Below are 20,117 nucleotides of genomic sequence, written 5' to 3'. Positions count from 1 at the left end.
CCGTGTTGGCTCTGCCGTTTCCTCGCTGCCAACTAATAAAGGGCCCATTACTGACACTGCCTCACTGTCCTTTCATACACTTTGGTGCATTTTCCCCCGCTTATGTTCTGTGGTTACATCCCATTCGACAGGCTCTAGTAGGCCTCTGGGCAAATCTGCATTTGCACATTAAAGACTTGGTGGTGCGTGAGTGCGTTATTTACCACAGTGATTCCCATACAAAGCATTTCATTTTTAATCAATCAATACGTTACCAAATTCACTATCCAACCATTTTCTATACACGTTTTACTCGCATCAGGAATATTATGGCCTGTAACCCAGAGAGAAAGAATAAAGGTTTAAACAATTATAGGTATTTTATCCTCACAACTGTTTTGGTTAGTTTTTGTAATATTTGCCACTACTGCTTGTGCTCGTGTGATTCACACAAAGGACTGCGGCGCAGAAAGCGAGCACCACGCACAACACCCGATTGTTCAAACGTGTCCTCGTGCCATTCCTTTGTTTCTTATTGACCAGGAAAAGTCTGAACTGTGATTTCTGTTCATTTACTTTATGGACAGAATGTATTGGCATAAAGGTTTGTTAGAAATATCAAATGGATGCACCAGATTTAGCAGAAAACAACTCTCCATTGAGTGGTCCTTAAGAGCCATTATGGCTCCAGTTCAACTTAGTGAACATGTTATCTTTTAGTCTTTTTTTTTTTAAATTATTTATTTAAAACTTTTTTTGTGGGTTTTGTATTGTACAGAAAAATACAAGGACATAATAATTTTATTTTTAGGTGTAAAATGTCAAGTGTAATTCTTTGAATGACTGCATTCATTTTCACTCCCTCCTGACCTCCAAACACACTCACATCTGTTTACACTCGCCTACTCTCTCTGATCAACTGCTCTTCCATCACTGTCCACCTTATTTTTGTATATTTTATTGTTCTTTGTATGTTTTTTTAATCTTGTTTCTGTCTTTGATTGAGCGGTGACCTTGAGTAACTTTAATGGCGCCTCAAATAAATGCGTTGTTATTAGGCCCGAGACAACGCGTCGACGTAATCGATGACGTCGACACAAAATATGGGCACAGATGCGTCATCTGACCAAAACAAAGATGGCGGCGCCAGAGAATAACTAACGTGAGCAGCTCCTCCGGGTTTTAAAAGTGCAAGGCAGCGAAGACGCACTCTTTTGTCAAAGGTAGCTGTTCCCCGTAACCCTCGTCCTTTATCCCGGGTGTGACCGGACGGCAGCGCGTTGATGGGACAAGGAGGAAACACCCGCCGTGACATCAGCGGCAGCAGCAACAGCGTACACACACACACTGAGCCAAGCGTTAAAAAAACACATTCTCTAACATCAAATGGCTAAATATGAACAAAAAAAGCTTTGCTACTTTCCTGAGTCAGGGTGAGAAGTTGCCCTACACCAGTGTTTCCCAAACTTTAATATAGAGCATAATGATGGAATGAATGAATGATACATATTTTAAAGGATCGGATTTTGTAAATAAATGGAATAAAACAGTATTTAGTGGCTCCTGAATAGATTTATTTCTATATTTTTTATCATTTTGTGTCATCTCCCCCTAGTGTGGGACCAAGACTGACCCTTGTATTTTCAGTTCATGTTCTAATCAAGATCTTTTACATCATCATTATTATAATTATAAATTTTAACTAAAAATTTACATTATAAACCCCATATTTATTTGTAAATTTGTAAATTTCTCTTATTTTTTGTTAGAAAAGCACTTTCTGTATTAGCATTTGGAATTTTGAGTTTAAGAAAAATGTGAGTGGCAGAGTGTATTACTTTAAGTTGTTGTTATTTTCATGTGAATGAAGAACTAAAAGATGCACTTTTTTCAGTAAGCTTTAGGCCTATGTGTTTTCAACATAAATCTTAAATTCTGTTGGTTCAGGAAGGATACCATGACAGTTTTTATTTACTCTGAAGGCATTATTTTGTACTTTTATATTCTTCCTGAACTTTATTTTGGAATTTTGAATTGAAGAGCAATAAACATAAATTGCTATGTTAAGGAATTAATGTTTGTTTTTGTTTTTTTTTAATTTTAGATATGTAAATCAACATGTATGAATTACTTTTAGTCAATTAATAGGGAGATAATCGAATCTAGTCGAATCAAATCGTAATGGAAAAATGCATCAAAAAAAGTAATCGCTAGATTAGTCGTTTAAAAAATAATCGTTTATCCCAGCCCTAGTTGTTGTTATCCCCGTCACAAAGTGTGGAAGGGGGATATAGGTTTGAGATCCATCCGTCCATCCATGCGTCCTTGTTAAAGGAGACAGCTTTTCTCAGAAACTGTTCAAGATAGGATAACCACATTTGGCGTGTTGCTTCAGGTTATCAATACCTTGATGGCGTTCGAAAATGAGAAGTGCGCAAATATTTTTTCCGGGGTTATTGCCCTTGTGTTGTTTTTTTTTACTCTGTTCCAGGTATCTTCATAGGGGACAGCTTTTCTTACAAACCGTTTAAGATAGTTAGTCATTTTATATTCTGATTTGATAACATTTTTTTATGTATACAACTAAGTTCTTTGATTTAATACTTTTAGGGAAAGGTTGTGAGTTATGACAACGTCATTTCTACAGTGACGTCACAGACATGTCACTAATTAAAATAATCACTGTTTAAAGTAATAACTGCTTTCTTAAAACCGCTTTCTCCTTTTCCGCCTCTTTAGCTCCTGGAAACAACACATTTTCTACCTTGTTTATTGCTTTTTCTCTATAATTATCATTTTCACCAGCATTTATTTGTTAGTTTATTTGTTAGTTTGTCTGTTAGCAGGATTATGTCAAAAGTATTTCACGGATTTAGCCAAGGGTAGACCTTAGGCCATGTAAGATTCAAATTAATTTTGTAGGGGATTCGGATTGATATACTTAAAGTTTTTAAAATTAGCTCTTCTTAATGTTCGATCTCTTGTTAACAAGTCACTAATAATTAATGATATTATTTTGATACATCACTTGGACTTTTTATTTCTTAATGAAACGTGGTTGAATGATGGTCTCAGTAATACTATTCTCAATGAAAGTGCACCACAAGACTTTATTTATTTAAATAAGTGTCATACTTGCAGGAAAGGTGGTGGAGTTGCTGCCATTTTTAAATCAATATTTCAGTGCAAAGAAATAATATTTGGGGATTTTATCTCCTTTGAATATATGTCATTCTTACTGAAGGGTGATTCAAAAGTTCTATTTTTAGTCGTTTATGGACCCCCAAAATATTCTGGAGAATTCATGGATGAGTTTGCTGAACTGCTGTCAGTTGTATGCACTGAATACAACTTTTTAATAATAACAGGTGACTTAAATATTCATGTAGACAATAACATGGACAATACTGCCAAAGAACTGTATGCTTTAATGGATACTTTTGGTCTTACACAACACGTGACTGGTCCGACACACACTCAAGGTCACACTTTGGATCTGGTTATCTCTAAAGGTGTTGATATCGCTGCTGTTGATGTAAGAGACTTAGCTCTATCTGATCATTTCTGTGTCTTTTTTGACCTAGAGACTGTAACATCTGTTCCCCCTTGTTATGTGTGTTTAACGAAAAGGTACATAAATGAGAACACAAGTGCACAGTTTATGTCAGCCATAGCAATGACACCAACATTGAGTATAATAGAAAAGTCTGTAATGTCATAGATGTGGTGGCTCCAATCAAAACTAAGAGAAAACCAAACACAGAAAACACCTTGGAGGAGGACTGAGATAATGCAGAATTTGAAATCTGACTGTAGAAGAGCTGAGCGTAAATGGAGATCAACAAAACTCCAAATTCATCTAGAACTGTACAAAAAGGGTCTGCGAAAATTCAATGATGGCTTGTTCAAAGCAAGGCAGCAATACTTTTCTGAAATTATTGCAAAAAATGTCAACAACTCTCGCACGTTGTTTTCTGTAATTGAAAAGCTCACAACCCCCCCAGATCAGATTGCCCCTGAATTACTGTCAGCTGGAAAATGCAATGAATTTGCTGTATATTTCAATGAAAAAATACAATCAATAAGGTCAAACATCAGAACAAACCAGCAAAATCACAAAAAGCTTGAACAGCTTCAACCACTGAGGGATGAGTCAACTACAATGTTAGAGTTTACTACAGTGAACCCAAAAACAATAGACTGTTCAGCAGCTGAATCCATCAACATGTTGCCTTGACACAATACTCTCAAACTTCTTTAAAACTGTTGTAAAGTCAATTGTCACTGATTTGTGTCAGATAATTAACTGCTCATTCCAATCAGGCACCGTACCAAAATCCCTGAAAGTAGCTGCTGTGAAACCTCTGTTAAAAAAGAGAACACTGGATGTCTCTATACTGGCTAACTATAGACCAATCAGCAACCTTCCATTCATGGCCAAGATCATTGAGAAGGTGGTCTTCAACCAACTGAGTCAATTCTTAACATTCAACAAAATATTTGATAAATTTCAGTCAGGTTTTCGTTCTCATCACAGCACTGAAACTGCTCTTATCAAAGTGATCAATGACATAAGGTTGAAGACTGTTTCAGGAAAAGTATCTGTTCTCATTCTGTTAGATCTAAGTGCTGCATTTGACACTGTAGATCATACAATTTTGTTGCACAGATTGCAAACATGGGTTGGACTAAATGGAAAAGTAATGCAATGGTTTAAGTCATACTTGGAGGAGCGAAGCTATTTTGTAAGCATTGGAAATTTTGAATCTGACAGATTACCTATGTCCTGTGGGGTTCCTCAGGGATCTGTTCTTGGACCTCTTCTGTTTAGCCTTTATATGCTTCCTTTAGGACAAATTTTACAGAACTGTAAGGTTGATTATCAGAGCTACGCAGATGACACACAACTATATCTATCACTGAACCCAGATGACTATGGTCCCATTGAGGTGTTGTGTGACTGTTTAGAAAAAGTAAACTGCTGGATGAGTGAAAACTTCCTTCAACTAAACCATGACAAGATGGAGGTGATTGTCTTTGGTAACAAGGAAAAGAGGACTGCTGTCAGCAATTATCTTGAGTCTCGATCTTTAAAAGCTAAAGACCAAGTCAAAAACCTTGGTGTTCTGATTGACTCAGATCAAATCTATCACAAAAACAGCCTTCTACCACCTCTAGAACATCTCCAGATTGAAAGGTTTAATGACTCAGAAAGATCAGGAGAAACTGGTCCATGCTTTTATCTCCAGCAGACTGGACTATTGTAATGGTCTTCTGACAGGAATCCCCCAAAAGAGCATCAAACAGCTACAGCTGGTTCAGAACGCTGCAGCTCGGGTCTTAACCAGAACAAAGAGGTCAGAACACATTACTCCAGTTTTAAAGTCTTTACACTGGCTCCCAGTGTAGACTCCTCAGAATAGACTTTAAAGTTCTGCTGCTGGTGTATAAATCTGTGAATGGGTTTGGTCCAGAATACATCAGTGACATGTTAGTCAGTTATGAACCCAGCAGGTCTCTCAGATCTATGGACACAGGTCAGATAGTGGAGCCCAGAGCTCACAGTAAACATGGTGATGCTGCTTTTAGTTGTTATGCTGCAAAGAAGTGGAACAAACTGCCAGCAGAGCTGAAGTCAGCATCCAATGTGAACATTTTTAAATCAAAGTTAAAGGCACTTTTTTTCTCTACTGCATATGATTGAGAGAGAGATTTTTTGTCATGTTGTTGATGTCATGATGATTTTACTGATGATTTTAATTGATTATACTGATGATTTTAATTGATTTTACTGATGATTTTAAATGTTCTTATTGATTTTAAACAATTGAATGTTTTACCATGTAAAGCACATTGAGTTGCCTTGTGTATGAAATGCGCTATACAAATAAATTTGCCTTGCCTTGCCTTGCCTATACTGATTCTAAATTAATTTCTCTCATTATTGGCAAAAGTTCATATCTCTGTTCATAAATGACTGATCTTATGTCAGGTTGGTCCCTCAATTACCCCACTGAGTTTTATCCAGTCCAGATCAAAATTTTGCATTGCATTGTATCACGATTTTTCTACTGGAGTGGATCATTATTATTGTGGAAATACATTTTTTACAAGCCTTTAAAGTTTGAATGATCATGATACCATGATCAGAATCACTGATCTAGATAACTGCCAAAATCTGGCAAAGAGGATATTTTACATTTGGCAGAGGTTTGTCCTCTTTTAGCGCTCTTGATGTTGTGTTTTTTCCTAAAAGCTCAGGACTTTGTCGTCTTTTCTTGTGAAGAAAATCCACAAGCACAAACTTGATTGTGATGATTTCACTGTGCATACTGACCCAATGGTCTAAATGATTTAAAATAAATAAATAAATAAATCTAACGAGCAAGACAACAACAAACATACACAGAATGAGAGAAAAACACACAAAATGACTTTAAAACTCTTTCTTCTTTTCTGTATTAATGCTCAGATTGCTCATTATTCTAAATGCTGACATTAATGTTGATCACGTGGCCCTCCGATCAAACAAACACATTTTTGTGGCCCCGCTGTGATAAAAAGTGCCTGCCACTGGTCTAATTATTATTTTGACTTTTAATAGACTGGTGTCCTGTCAAAAGTGTAACCCACCTTGTGCTGTGCCTCAGAGTCTGGAACCTTTGTCAAAAACAGTTTTAAACAAGCTATTTATTTCTGTCATGTTTGAATCAGCCACTGATTTTTATTATGTCTGTGTTTTGGGATGTTTTATCAAGGAGTGAACACTTTTTCGAACTGTTTTTTGCTATTTTTGTTTTTGGGGTGAATTATTAAAGATCTTTGTAAAATACATTTTACATTAAAAGCAGTATATTGTATTGTTCCCATACTCTGTTGGGCGCAGGCTAGCATTTCATTAAAGACAGTCGGGGCATAAGAGTACCTGCACCCCACAGATTTACAATTGTCCAAAATCCGGAAAGCTTATAATTAGGAATGTAACGATTAATCGTAAGGCAGTTAAAAATCGATTCATAGGTATCAAGGTTCACATCGATGCTGTGAAAATTGAATCGCAGTACTTTTGAACTTGAAGTGTTTCCAGAAGTGTTGGCGGCGAGCGAAATCTGATACTTTCTTTCTGGCCGCCTTCTACTCTTAAACATATTCATAAATGATTCCTTACCCCTTTAGCACCGAAAGAATGTCTGTAATATTACGTGAATATCTGTAAAAGTCACGTTTTTTCTATTAGCTCTGTCTGCTAACATAGCATCTCTTCTTCACTGTAAGATATTTGCATGCCAACCGACCACTGGGTTACCAGCGCCCTCTGCTGGTTCAAACAAATATCTGACCTAAATACAGTAATTTTTTTTTAAGTCCAATTGTTAAGGCACAAAATACATTTTCAGTTGCACTTTTAAAAAGAAAAAGAGCTATTATGCAGTTTTGTATTGTTTACTATAGAACCAGAATTTAAATAATAAGCTTCTTCTTCATTTGTATTATTCCTTTATTTATCTCATTCAAGATTTATTTTTAGTTAAATTGTTTTGAATAGTTTATCAAGGGATTCTTTTTACAATGAAAAATAGTATAGTATTTTCCCAAAAAAAATAAAGGAATATTTTTTAGTCATTTATATACAGTCCCATTTTGCAAAATAAATCGTGAGAGAATCGTATCGTGAACCCAGTATCGTGAATCAAATCGTATTGGGAGTTGAGTGAATCGTTACATCCCTACCTATAATACAAAGCTTGCAGCACGTGGTGTACTACCTTTCCAAACTGATGCTCCAAGAAAGGCTGGCTTAAAGCCGTTTGTCTTTACTCAAGTTTGTTCAAAGAACTGGCTTTGGAATTAGAACAACAGAGATGAGGACGGACAGATGGATAGGGGACGGTAGAGTCACGGGGGGGGGGGGGCCCGGCCAACCGTTCTTTACTGGCCTAAACACAATCAGAATTACAAACCGTTTCAAAAATAGAAAAATCCCTATTTCTCATAAACTTCAAACATTCATATTTTGGTTCATAATTGATCAGTCTTTATGATAAGTCATTTATGATCTTCATCTATGATCTTTGTCGGGTTTGATCTTCACTTACTCCTCTGAGTTTCATCTGGATCAGATCCAGATTACACATTTCATTGCGATTTTTCTAAAAAAAAAAATGGAGCTGCCCATACTTTTGGACCTACTGTATCATTTTTTTCCAAGCCTTTCGAGGATCACTCATCCATATACTGTAACTACCAATATCTGGCAAAGAGGATATTTGGTACTTGGTGGTAGTTTGTTCACTTTGAGTGTTCTTGTTTAGAAGTAAATCTTTTAAAATTGTGCATTCTTTTCTTCACATTGTTTTTTTTTTTTTTAATGCTTGTTCTGCTTCAGGGTTGTGTATATATAGGTAAGAGATTCCATCCGATCATCTTTTAGCAGTAGTCTGTTGCTTGGGTCACAAATAACTGCCTTGGCCTGCAGAAGAACCAGTTCTACAGTTTTGTAGACTAAAACCAATGATTGGTTGCTTTAACCAAGCAGGTTTGGAGATGGCTCATAGCTAGCTGATATTTCTCAGCCACTAATTGGATTAGAAAACTGGTATAAAATAATATAAAACATCTGCAGACGGAAGTCTGAGTTCATCTGCTGAGAATATGAATTACTGCTAAGTGTAGCAGAACCACAAAGTGTTGTTTGTTAACTTGAGTTTTGTAAGTAAGGCCTCGGTGAAGCACCACAGCACGGTGATGGTGCTTTTCAAACTTTCTGAGAAGCCAGCACTGATGTACTACTTAATGGATTGGTGTGCATGGAAACATGACTTGACAATGGGAGATTAATGAAGTACCCTTTATCGGCTCTGTGTCTTCAAGTGTCACACATCTCTCACCCTCTCTGAGAGGCATTTACAGTTGAATGGCTATTTACATATATCACACAGACAGGTTGGTATTATGTGTGGTGTGCTGCTGTTATTTGTGTTTATTGAATGTATTCTTTTTTTCTAGCTATCATTACAGATTGAGCTTCTTCGTGTCTATTCCTTTTTTTTTTTACTGCTACATGGTAATGTTTCAATCTGTGACGACATTGTAATAGAATTCATGCTGGACGCCATGCCCATGCATTGACATGTCACTGGATTAACGTTTCTCCCCTGACAGTAATGTATTGGCTGTCTAAACTTTTAGGTTACTGTTCAATTAATTTTCAATGGAACAGTAATCTGACTTCAAATGTTTACAAAAAAAGTATTTATTTTACAAGTAATTTATCAGCTATTTTCTTTGATTGAGGAGCTGTGTGCTGGTAATTGTTGCCCTCGTTCTCTTCACAGCACCCTGGTGGGTGTCAGCATGACTGAAGTCTAATTAAGTAAAGGGAATGTGAGCCCAAGTTGGAAGTGACAATTTTTTTTTTAAATGGAATTGCAAAAGAATTAAAACACACACACACACACATATATATATATATATATAATATATATATATATATATATATATATATATATATATATATATACACATATAATTATTTTTTTTTTTTCCTCAGAGGACATTATTAACTTTGAAGAAAATGTGAAGAGAAGTGCCTGCCAGACAAACTTTCTGTCTGTCTGGGATTGTCCAACAGTGTGATTGCTTTGCAGTGGACTAGTACCAACCATTGTATCAGATGTACGATACTTGTTTGAACATGTTATGTTGTGACAGATAGATGATGCCTGGTAAATTTGATCCATTTAGGCATAAATGTGTTGAATTGACACCAATGACACCAAAAAAAAAATGCTTGAGGTTTGAATTTGGTTTATAGTATTCTCAATCTGGTCCTTGTAGCACTTGTAGTTATTAAGCTTTAGGGTGGTCCATTAAAACATGGGAAAAAAAATAGATAACCTTGAGATCTGGAGACTGGCTAGGCCACTCCAGGACCTTGAAATGCTTCTTACGAAGCCACTATTGCCCGGGTGGTGTGTTTGGGATCATTGTCGTGCTGAAAAACCCAGCCACATTTCATCTTCAAGGCCTTTGCTGATGGAAGGAGGTTTTCACTCAAAATCTCACGATACATGGCCCCATTCATTCTTTCCTTTACACGGATCAGTCGTCCTGGTCTCTTTGCAGAGAAACAGCCCCAAAGCATGATGTTACCACCTCCATGCTTTACAGTAGGTATGGTGTTCTTTGGATGCAACTCAGCATTTTTTCTCCTCCAAACACGACAAGTTTTTACCAAAAAGTTCTATTTTGGTTTCATCTGAACATATGCCATTTGCCCAATCCTCTTCTGGATCATCCAAATGCTTTTTAGCAAACTTCATTTTTTTTTTTTTTTTTTTATTTTTTTTAGCAAACTTCAGATGGGCCCGAACATGTGCTGACTTAAGCAGGGTGACACGTCTGGCACTGCAGGATTTGAGTCCCTGGTGGTGTAGTGTGTTACTGATGGTAGCCTTTGTTACTTTGGTTCCAGCTCTCTGCAGGTCATTCACTAGGTCCCCCTGTGTGCTTCTGGGATTTTTGCTCACCGTTCTTGTGATAATTTTGACCCCACGGGGTGAGATCTTGTGTGGAGCCCCAGATTGAGGGAGATTATCAGTGGTCTTGTATGTCTTCCATTTTCTAATAATTTCTCTCACAGTTAATTTCTTCACACCAAGCTGCTTACCTAATGCAGATTCAGTCTTCCCAGCCTGGTGCAGGTCTACAATTTTGTTTCTGGTGTCCTTTGACATCTCTTTGGTCTTGGCCATAGTGGAGTTTGGAGTGTGACTGTTTGAGGTTGTGGACATGTGTCTTTTATACTGATAAGTTCAAACAGCCATTAATACAGGTAACGCGTGGAGGACAGAGTAGCCTCTTAAAGAAGAAGTTACAGGTCTGTGAGAGCTAGAAATCTGGCTTGTTTGTAAGTGACCAAATACTTATTTTACCGAGGGATTTACCAATTAATTCATTAAAAAAAACATACAATGTGATACCTATGATGAAAAATACAGGCCTCTCTCGTCTTTTAGTAGTACTTGCACAATTAGTGGCTGATTAAATACTTCAGTTTGTTTTTGCAGAACAAAACTACAAATTTTCCAATATGCCTTTTGGCTTGCTATGTTTTAGTATGGAGCAATTGGCACGATATGGAACCAAACGCAAAGTTCTAACCTAGAGAACCTAAAAAAAAATTTTTGGACCACCCCAATGGAGCCTATTTTGTTTTTATTCATAATTTATATAAATTTTGTCCTGCTGATGCTGTGCAGTGGAGGAGCAGAGAAAAACATCTTTCATTGGAGCTTTTTCTTCTCCAGCAAAACACACACCCACACACACATTGAATTCTAGTATGAAAAAAGGATTTAGTTGATTTTATTTTGTTGGTAACTGGAGAAAAGCTACATTCCTAGCATGTTCTGGTAATCTCACCTAAAGAGCCAGAAATGAAAGAGGCCTTCCTTTCCATATAAATATCCAATTATTTACATGGCTTTTTTTTTTTTTACATTTTTGTGATGACAATAATTCATGGCTTGCTTGTTCTTTTTTTCCACTTATGTCACGGTTTGAGACCTGTAATAGCAGTGATGGTGAATACATAAGATAACATGTGGCTGGCTGTTTGGAAGTGAACTTACAAGAGTTACGTAACATAAATGGTAAATCATGGCCTTGTGGATGACTCCCAAGTTTCACAGAATATCTGGCTGTGTGCTGGACTGTGAAACGCAACAACAAAGCAGAACTGGCTGTGCTAGCGGCAGACTCCTATATTATTTCATAACTCATAATATGCTTGTGTAACGGGGAACTCTCCCATCCTTTCATCCAGATTATTTAAAATGCTTTTTTCTTTGAAGTCAAACCTTTGAATTTGCCCTCTGTCAGTGATCTGAGTTGTATTTTAAGGGCTACACGTATCTGCAGTTCCATCAAGAAGATAAAATTTTCATCGTTTGTTAGCAGGATTACGTCCAAAGTACTTAATAGATTTTGACAAAAGTTGAATCAAAGATAGCGCTTACACCAAATTCAATTCTATTAAATCTTTGGGTTTATCAACAATATACTGATTCTGGATCAGTTTCAGAAATCGAAAATTCCTATCTCTGATCATTGGCAGAATTTTCTAAATTTAATATCTCGGTTCGTCATTGACCGATCTTTATGGAATGACTCCGTTATGACTGTTATTTCAAGTTAGTTCTTCAAATACTCCAAGTTTAATTCGAATCGGATCCGGATTACACATTTCATTGCAACTTAAAAAAATAGGGGTGTTCATACATTTGGACCTACTGTATTGTTATTAATGGGGATATAAATTCCTTACAAGCCTTTAAAGTGTGAATGATCATGGTGCAATGATCCAGATAAGAATAGAATAGAATAGAATAGTCTTTTATTGTCACGGTACTTGGTGGTACAGTGAAATTTGAGAGATGCTCGCATAGAGCTACAGTACACCACAGAGCATAGAATTAAAAGACAGGAGCGACAACAACAACAAGGCATTGAATATGTACAAAGATGATAAAAACCCAACGTACGGCATAAAAGTTTTAAAACGAGACATCGGTGAATAATTTACAGAATAAATAACAGTTTAAAGTGCTGTAGTGTTTAGTGCTAAAGTGTGTGTGTATGTGTGTGTGTGTGTGTGGGGGGGGTTATGGGAGATTGTTCCTGAATGAGTGTGTGTGTGTGTATCCATGGGTGTTTGCAGTCCGTATGGCCCAGGGGAAGAAGCTGTTTGTCAGTCTGCATGTGTGAGGTTTTGTTGACCTGTAGCGTCTTCCAGAGGGCAGCAGGTCGAACAGGGGGTGAGCAGGGTGTAAGGGGTCTCCTGTGATGGCCTTGGTTCTCCTGAGGCAGCAGGATGTGGCGATGTTTTCCAGGCTGGGCAGAGGGCAAAGAGTCCATATCTGGCAAAGAGAACATTTGGTGTTTGGCTGAGAATGGCTCTTGTTGTTTAAGTGTTTGCAAACTATCTTAGATTCGCAGTAGCTCAAAAAAATAGGAAACATGAATACTACTAAATCAGTTTTTAATAATTATTCAAACTTGCCATCTGAATTAGGCTTTACACGAATCCGATCTGATTGGATCAGCCAATATTTTGCATTTTATGCAATTAATTTGATTGGCTGTAATGGCTTAATTATGGGTGTCCCGATACAACTTTTTCATTTCCGATATGATACCGATATTGCAGCCTTGCGTATCGGCCGATACTGACATTGATCCAATATCAGCATGAATCATAATTTTTTTTTTTTAATAAAAAAAAAAAAAAATACTTATTTTGTAGTGTGGAATGTTAGAAAAGGCTTGATCAAGTGATGTTAATCCAACAGAGAACAATAGTCAGCAACAGAAGGCATGAGAAAAACTGACCCATTTATTATTAACCTATTGGTTACATAATTTTAACCTTCAACATAATATCTACAGTTTTCTACAATTGAATAAAATAAATAATAAAAAAAAATCCAGAAATTTGAATCCGATATCCGATATTAGTTTTCAGGCTAATATCGGACCGATATCAGATATCGATATTGGATCGAGACACCCCTAGTCTTAATCTGCCGATCCGATCAATGACGTCAATGTCGTGATGCTTCCATTGCATTGTTTTATCCGTCTCACATCGTAGAGTTGTTTGCTCTACGGGACACGGCTCTATAGTATTTCACTCGCATTTGTGCTCAAAGGTGAAAGCCTATGCGCAAACCGCAAAAATGTCTCTCGTTTGGAGCGTAGCGGCTAAGCGCCGGACTTCTTCCCCAGTCTACTGCTTCTGAAAGTGGCGGCAGCGTCTGCTGTTAACGCCTGTGTGTGCATGCTTGTTTTGTGTATTCAGACCGAGCATGTTAAAAGAGCGGTACGATGTGCAGGTTTTGTGATGCCACAGTCAGTAAATATGTCTTTGCTCCGCTAATGCTGATAGAGGTTTCACATAGTTCCAGAGTGGTCTGCCTCAGCAGCTTCATCTCCAACTCTCTTGTGGTCGACACAGCTGCTGTTCAGGAACTAAATTAAATGGTTTAGCTCACATTTACCCCTGTAAGAGTTCGGTCTGCATCGCATTTTTAAAAGCAGAGCTATGACGCTCTTGTGCGTGCAAGTTATGTTCAGGTCCTGCATAAAAATTCTTCAACTCTTCCACTCCCTCACAGTCACAAAAATGTATTTAGGCCGAAACGTGGTACTGTTTGATTTTGCGTAAGTTTACATCAGGTAGTACCAAAGGAATTTGATTGTTACCTAAAAAAAACAACCCAACTTCATATGATTGGATTGGTGATCTTGGTGATTTTTTTAACTCACTGATTGGTGATCAGCCCAAAAATCCTGATCGTGTAAAGCCTACTTTGAATAGTTACTACTTATGTCAAGTTGGTTTTTCAATTACTCCACCAAGTTGCATCCAAATCGGATCAGGATTTGCGCATTCCATCGCAATTTTCTTTAAATATATTGGTGCCTTTAGTAGTTTTTTTTGTTAGTTTTTCCCCCCCTCTAATCAATTATAAGACATGTTGGTTGATAGTATGCCTGTGGTAGAAACAGGAAAACTGTCAATGTTCTATCCTTGCCTATGAGAAAGAAGAAGTGTAAATTAGTTTGTTTGTGTTTTTCATCATCTAACCATTTGGGCATTTCTGCCTCTGTTCCATCTCTTCACATCAGTCGCTTTCCCTACTTCACTCCTTCCCTCACTTTCCTGATTATATACTTATACTCTCTTGCATGTTTCCCACTGCGTCTTCTGCTTCATTCTCACTTTAATGCATATCTTCCATTTTCTCCTCTGATTTTCACCCTTCAAATTTATCACCTATCGCCTGCCACTTTTCTGTGACCAATAACTCATTTTCTTATTGCCTTCTTTTGTACTGTGCCCTACAGCCCTCTATACATTATCTTTTCTAAGATGGGCCAGTAGAGTTTTCCAGGGATTCATTTATTAATTTGTTTCAAGCAAGGACAATAAAGAAAAACAAAAATAGAATAAGAAAACTCTGTGAACAAGGAAACTTCAACAGAGAAAACAATCAAAGGCGTTCAAAATACTATAAATGCAGTCCATGTACACTTAAAATTGTTGCTCAAGAAGGAGTGGGAAGAAGAAAGACTTCCCAAGAATCCCACCTCCATTTCTTAATTATACAATTTTCACTATATTGCTTCCATCTGTTTGGGCTTTTAGAAATGCACAAACGAATACTAAGCAGAATAGGAAGAAAAAACTAACTGATAATGAGTTAAGATATACAAGAATGCAATGCAAACAATGCCAACAATGGTAATACATTTACATTTAAAGACAAGACTAGTAACCATAGATGTTATAGGCCTATTGGTTGCATTGTTTCCCCAAGTCAGTTTTTGTAAAATCATTTAAAAGTGATTTTATTAAATTGCTCGCTTTTTAATTTGGAGACTTTTCTTCCACATTTAGGTTCAATTAATATGCTGGATCAGGGTTCATCTGCACTTTTTAACCCCCTTTTGTCTCCTTTCTCACACCTGCACATAATCAAACAGCTTTACTCAAGGCAGACTTGTTTTCTAATGAAGCCGAGTTCACTTGAGGGATAGTTTCTGAAGATGGGGTGGGAGGAAAAAGTCTCAGGCATCTGCAGTTCAAAGCAAGGTTTTCCTTTATCATGGATCTCTGTGTGTGAGTGTAATATACTGGCAATGCTGATGTATGACGTATACAAGTGTTTGTAATTGACAATTTGTTTTCCATGGATGTTTGTGTGCACATTTAGTGCCAATAATGGCCAAGCCAAAAATACCAAATATTTCACTGATCCCTTGGTTGTTCCTTCAGAGGCACTGCACACACACACACACACACACACGCATACACAAACTCATAAAAGACATGCTTTGATTAGCACCATTTCGTTTGAAGTGCAAGACCCAGAGCCTGACAGCCTATGATTAATATAAGCCCCCGCCCTTCGTCCCCTGTGCTGCACACGCAAACACACACACACGCATACGCACACAACCTGCCAGTAATGCACTTGTGACTTTGCTGCACTTACTATATGTCTGTAGTGTGCACTCCCTCTGAATGACACAACTCTCATCCTGATCTTGCAGTCTGCTTCAGCTATTCTTAAAATAACTCTCTGTTGGCTTATTAACAGCTACATCTCTGTCCCACAGAAAGGTATTCATGTTTTATAGGAACAGTGGCAGAAAGTAAAGGGAAAAAAAAAGAAAAGAGACCGATACTTTGGGTGGAAATGCTTCTTTGAATTGCTTATTATTCTATATTAAATAGATTTTCAAGATTTTTCTTGCAATCAGTTCTGAGTTCTTTGTACATTTGATCAGAAACTACACAAAATGATGGCTGATTTAGTTTTATTTTGAAGTCCAAAAGAATAGCTATTTAGTAGTTTGAATCACGATTTCATATTATAAGTGCTACGTATTTGCAGTTATTTCCGCCAAGGAGGTCATATTTTCACCGCTGTTTATTTATTGGTTTTTGTTTCTTTGCAGGTTTATGTCAAAAGCACTTATTGGATTTGGACAAAATGTAAACAAAAAACTCGAGCTTACACCAAGGAAGATCTGGATTAATATACTGTTTCTCGATCAGTTTAAAAAATTGAAAAACCCCATCTCTCATCATTGACAAAATTTAAAATTTTGATATTTGATTGATCTCTTTGAAATTTGACTCTGTCAGGTTGGTTCCTCAAATACTCCACCAAGTTTTATTCCAATATGATCCCGATTATGCAATTCATCGCAACAAATGGGGGTAGAAATTCCTTACAAGCCTTTAAAGTGTGAATGATCATGGTGCAGTGATCCAGATAACTGCCAATATCTGGCAAAGAGGATATTTGGTGCTTGGCAGAGGTTTGCTCTCTGAGGGCCCTTGTGGTTTATGTACTGTTTAAGTGTTTGCAAACTATCTCAGATTTGCAGTAGCTCAAAAAATAGGAAATATGGATGCTACTAAATCAGTTTTTTTCCCAAAATTAATCAAACTTGCCCTTTGAATAGTTACTACTTATTGTTTACTTTTAGAGATTTGACTTTGGGCGAAAATGCATTGAAATTACCTCAATGACAGGTCCATCATTAAGTTTTATGTTTGTTCTTTGATGCATTATATCAGTGTGAAGACACCTCAGGTCATGACTAATAGTTTTTCTCTTGTAAGAATGCTTAACTCTTGTCACGTTCTATCCTACAGTTAAACTTAGGGGACTTGGATGTCCTCCAAAAGGATCCAGATGACAGTTAGGAGGGTGAAAATTTTTGATATCTTTCATTTGGTGTCTGGAGGTGACTAAGGAGGACTATTGTTACTAGTGAATTATGGTGGAGGAAGATCATGTTGTTTATTCACTAATGAGTGTCTTTTAACCACCAACATGAAAGCTCTTGCCTCAAAAAAAAAAGATGAAATTGCCCCCAAAAGTTTGTTGTCATTTCCACTTTAAACAGTCTTATTGAGATTTTCGGAAAAGTTTTACGGATGCAGTCGGATGCACAGAAGTGTTTTTACTTCATTTTTACTGTGATTTCTTGTGGTTCTTGCCAAACAAGGACAGTGATTCACTTGGCACCATTTTTATTCCAATCTGTTTCCGATATTCCGATATTTCCCGTGATATCACTCCACTCCGCACGACATTAATTGTGTTTTCCGTGTGACCCCCAAATAAAAATATCCACTATAGTTGTGCCGCAAATTTCAGACCGTGAAAACACCAGAAATGTGTTTGGAAGAGTTTTTGTGGGCAAATGCAAGAAATCACATTAAGAATGCAGTAAAAACACTGCATCCTTCTACGGGACTCCACATCCCATAATAACTTTTCTGACAATGTCAACAAAAGGAGTGTTTACAACGTACATCAAGACTAACTTTCGAGCTGCAATTTCTTCTTATTTCTCCAAATTTCAACCTTTTAAAGCAAATCTTTAAATTTTATGTTGCACAATTTTTGTTTATATTTTCACACCAGACATAATCACCCCAATAGCCTGTAATATTTATGTTTTGGGATGAGAAACTCTTGCATGATGTGAGTACCACAGCATTAGGGGCCTGTACTACTAAGCTGGATTTTCTTCTTATCTCGTTGAATTTCAGGATTTATTGTGTGTCCTGTACTACGATGCTGGCTAACTGCTTACAAGGCTAAATCTCCCTGCTAACTTAGGCTGAATGACTAACCTTGTCTGGAGTAGGTTTTCTCCTGGCTAAGATCGACCCTGCCTCCTGACCAATGAGTTCTCTTGGAAAATAACCAGCCCAAGAAACGGTGAATTATTCTGTATTGAGGCATCGACGCAATCCTTTCATTTATCCGATTACATCCGATAGGTAACATATCGATTTTTATCTGATGAACTGACCTACATTAGTCATTTGATAAAGCCTGTGTACGTCAGGTAGGCTTACCTCAGTCCTGTAAGATAATACAGGCTGTATGGAATACAAATATTGTTCCCCTTATGATGTAGGCTGAGCTGTATAAACACAGCATCAGAGCCACAGACAATGTCTGTGCCTTAATAAAGTGAAATTGATCGGTGTGTCCGTTTACTTCCCATGAATTGATATTGTATAATCTCACTAATTTAAGCATGAACACTACAGTCATCAATTCTCTGCCTGTATTAATTTCTTCCTGCATTTTCTGCAGCAGCAGTGTTGTTTTTGAAGAATTATTCCTCAATTATTGTGACGTAAATTGCGCAATAGTTTCTTCATGTTTGTGATGGGTCTGATGCTGCAATCTCCTGGATTAAGTGAACATGTTGATAAGCTGCTTCATAGTACTGCTGCTCTGTGATGGAGAGTGTTTGGTTAGGTGAGGCACGCTAACGGAAAGATATCCTGGATATACGTATCCGGCTTCGTAGTACTGGCCCAATATATGCAGCCATTAAAAAAGCCTGCATTATTGATGCCTTTGTTTACATGATGAGCACCTCTGTCCGTGCTGGCTTCTGATGTCTGATGATGCATTTTTATATCTGCGTTTTCAAACTTGTCAAAGAGCCATGATTGGAATAACAATCCTCCTAAAAAAAGCTCCTGTCAGCTAAGAGATTTAGTTTTTACTGTTCATCAACTCATTCAGTCTTTTTAAGACAGTTTCTTCACTGTCTATTTTATCTTCTCTCAGTGGGACTTTGACAATGGATGTTCTATGTAGTTAAGAGGCGGAGTTGATCTGTTGGAAATTTTCTCGTAGTTGATGCAGTATAGAAAAAATTTTGAATTGTTCATTATCAAGCGGGAAATCTAGTGTTACTGTCCTACCGCCAGCTTTATCGCTCCATCCTTTGCTCTCTCTTTTTATGTTTCATTTTCTTTCTTCTCCTCACCGCCACTCAGCGGGGTGCCATTAGCCATTCAGCTCAAAGAAGCCTCGAGGAATTGAAAGCGACAAGGCAGAAAAGAAATTGCAAAACTGAACCGGGAACAGCGACGGGGGAATTGGGAGAGAAAAGTAGTGAGGGCAAGAAGGGATGGACAAAGGTGTTTGGGGGCGTGGGGGTGGCTAGGATCACTGCAGACGCATACAGACGCTCACAGGGAGATGGAGGGATTAGGGATTAAGCAAGAAAAGATGATAAATGGACACATTTCCATGGCGATGAAGAGAGAAATCAGAGGAACGATGGGAGGCAAGGGTAGGAATTCTCTACGAAACGAACAAGAGCTTAATTTGAGGGAAAAAAAAGTGGACAAGAGTTGGATAGAATAGGCTAGAAACATTGCACAGTGCATGTGTTGGATATGCAAATTCTGGCTCTTTGAATTATGAATGAGATTAACTACATAGGAAGATGTGAATACATGCATTTTTATTCCTACTTTTCCTCCTCCAGACACATTTTAATGGGAACATCTTCTAACATACACACAGCTCACCTGTCTGTGGTGGTTCTTAGCAGTTGGCGCTCAAGAAGTTTCTTCTTGTCCCAAGCATCACCTGACTTGAATTCTTATCATTGCAATTAGGGCTGGGCGATATGAGCCAAAACTCCTATCTCAATATCTTTTATCAAAATGGCAATATATGATATACAGTAAATCTTGATCATTTTAATTGAGATGATGTCTGGCTACACCAATT

General features: G+C 37.4%; 1 protein-coding gene across 4 annotated transcripts in view; it reads left to right on the top strand.

Annotated features, from left to right (window-relative positions):
• Positions 1–20,117, top strand: part of carmil3 (capping protein regulator and myosin 1 linker 3) — a 105,014-nt gene that overhangs the window by 9,422 nt on the left and 75,475 nt on the right. The gene's annotated exons all lie outside the window — the stretch shown is intronic.

This window comes from Gouania willdenowi, chromosome 17 (assembly GCF_900634775.1).
Source record: "Gouania willdenowi chromosome 17, fGouWil2.1, whole genome shotgun sequence".
Taxonomy (NCBI): domain Eukaryota; kingdom Metazoa; phylum Chordata; class Actinopteri; order Blenniiformes; family Gobiesocidae; genus Gouania; species Gouania willdenowi.
Note: the sequence above shows the minus strand (reverse complement) of the source record. Positions and strands in the feature narration are given on the sequence as shown.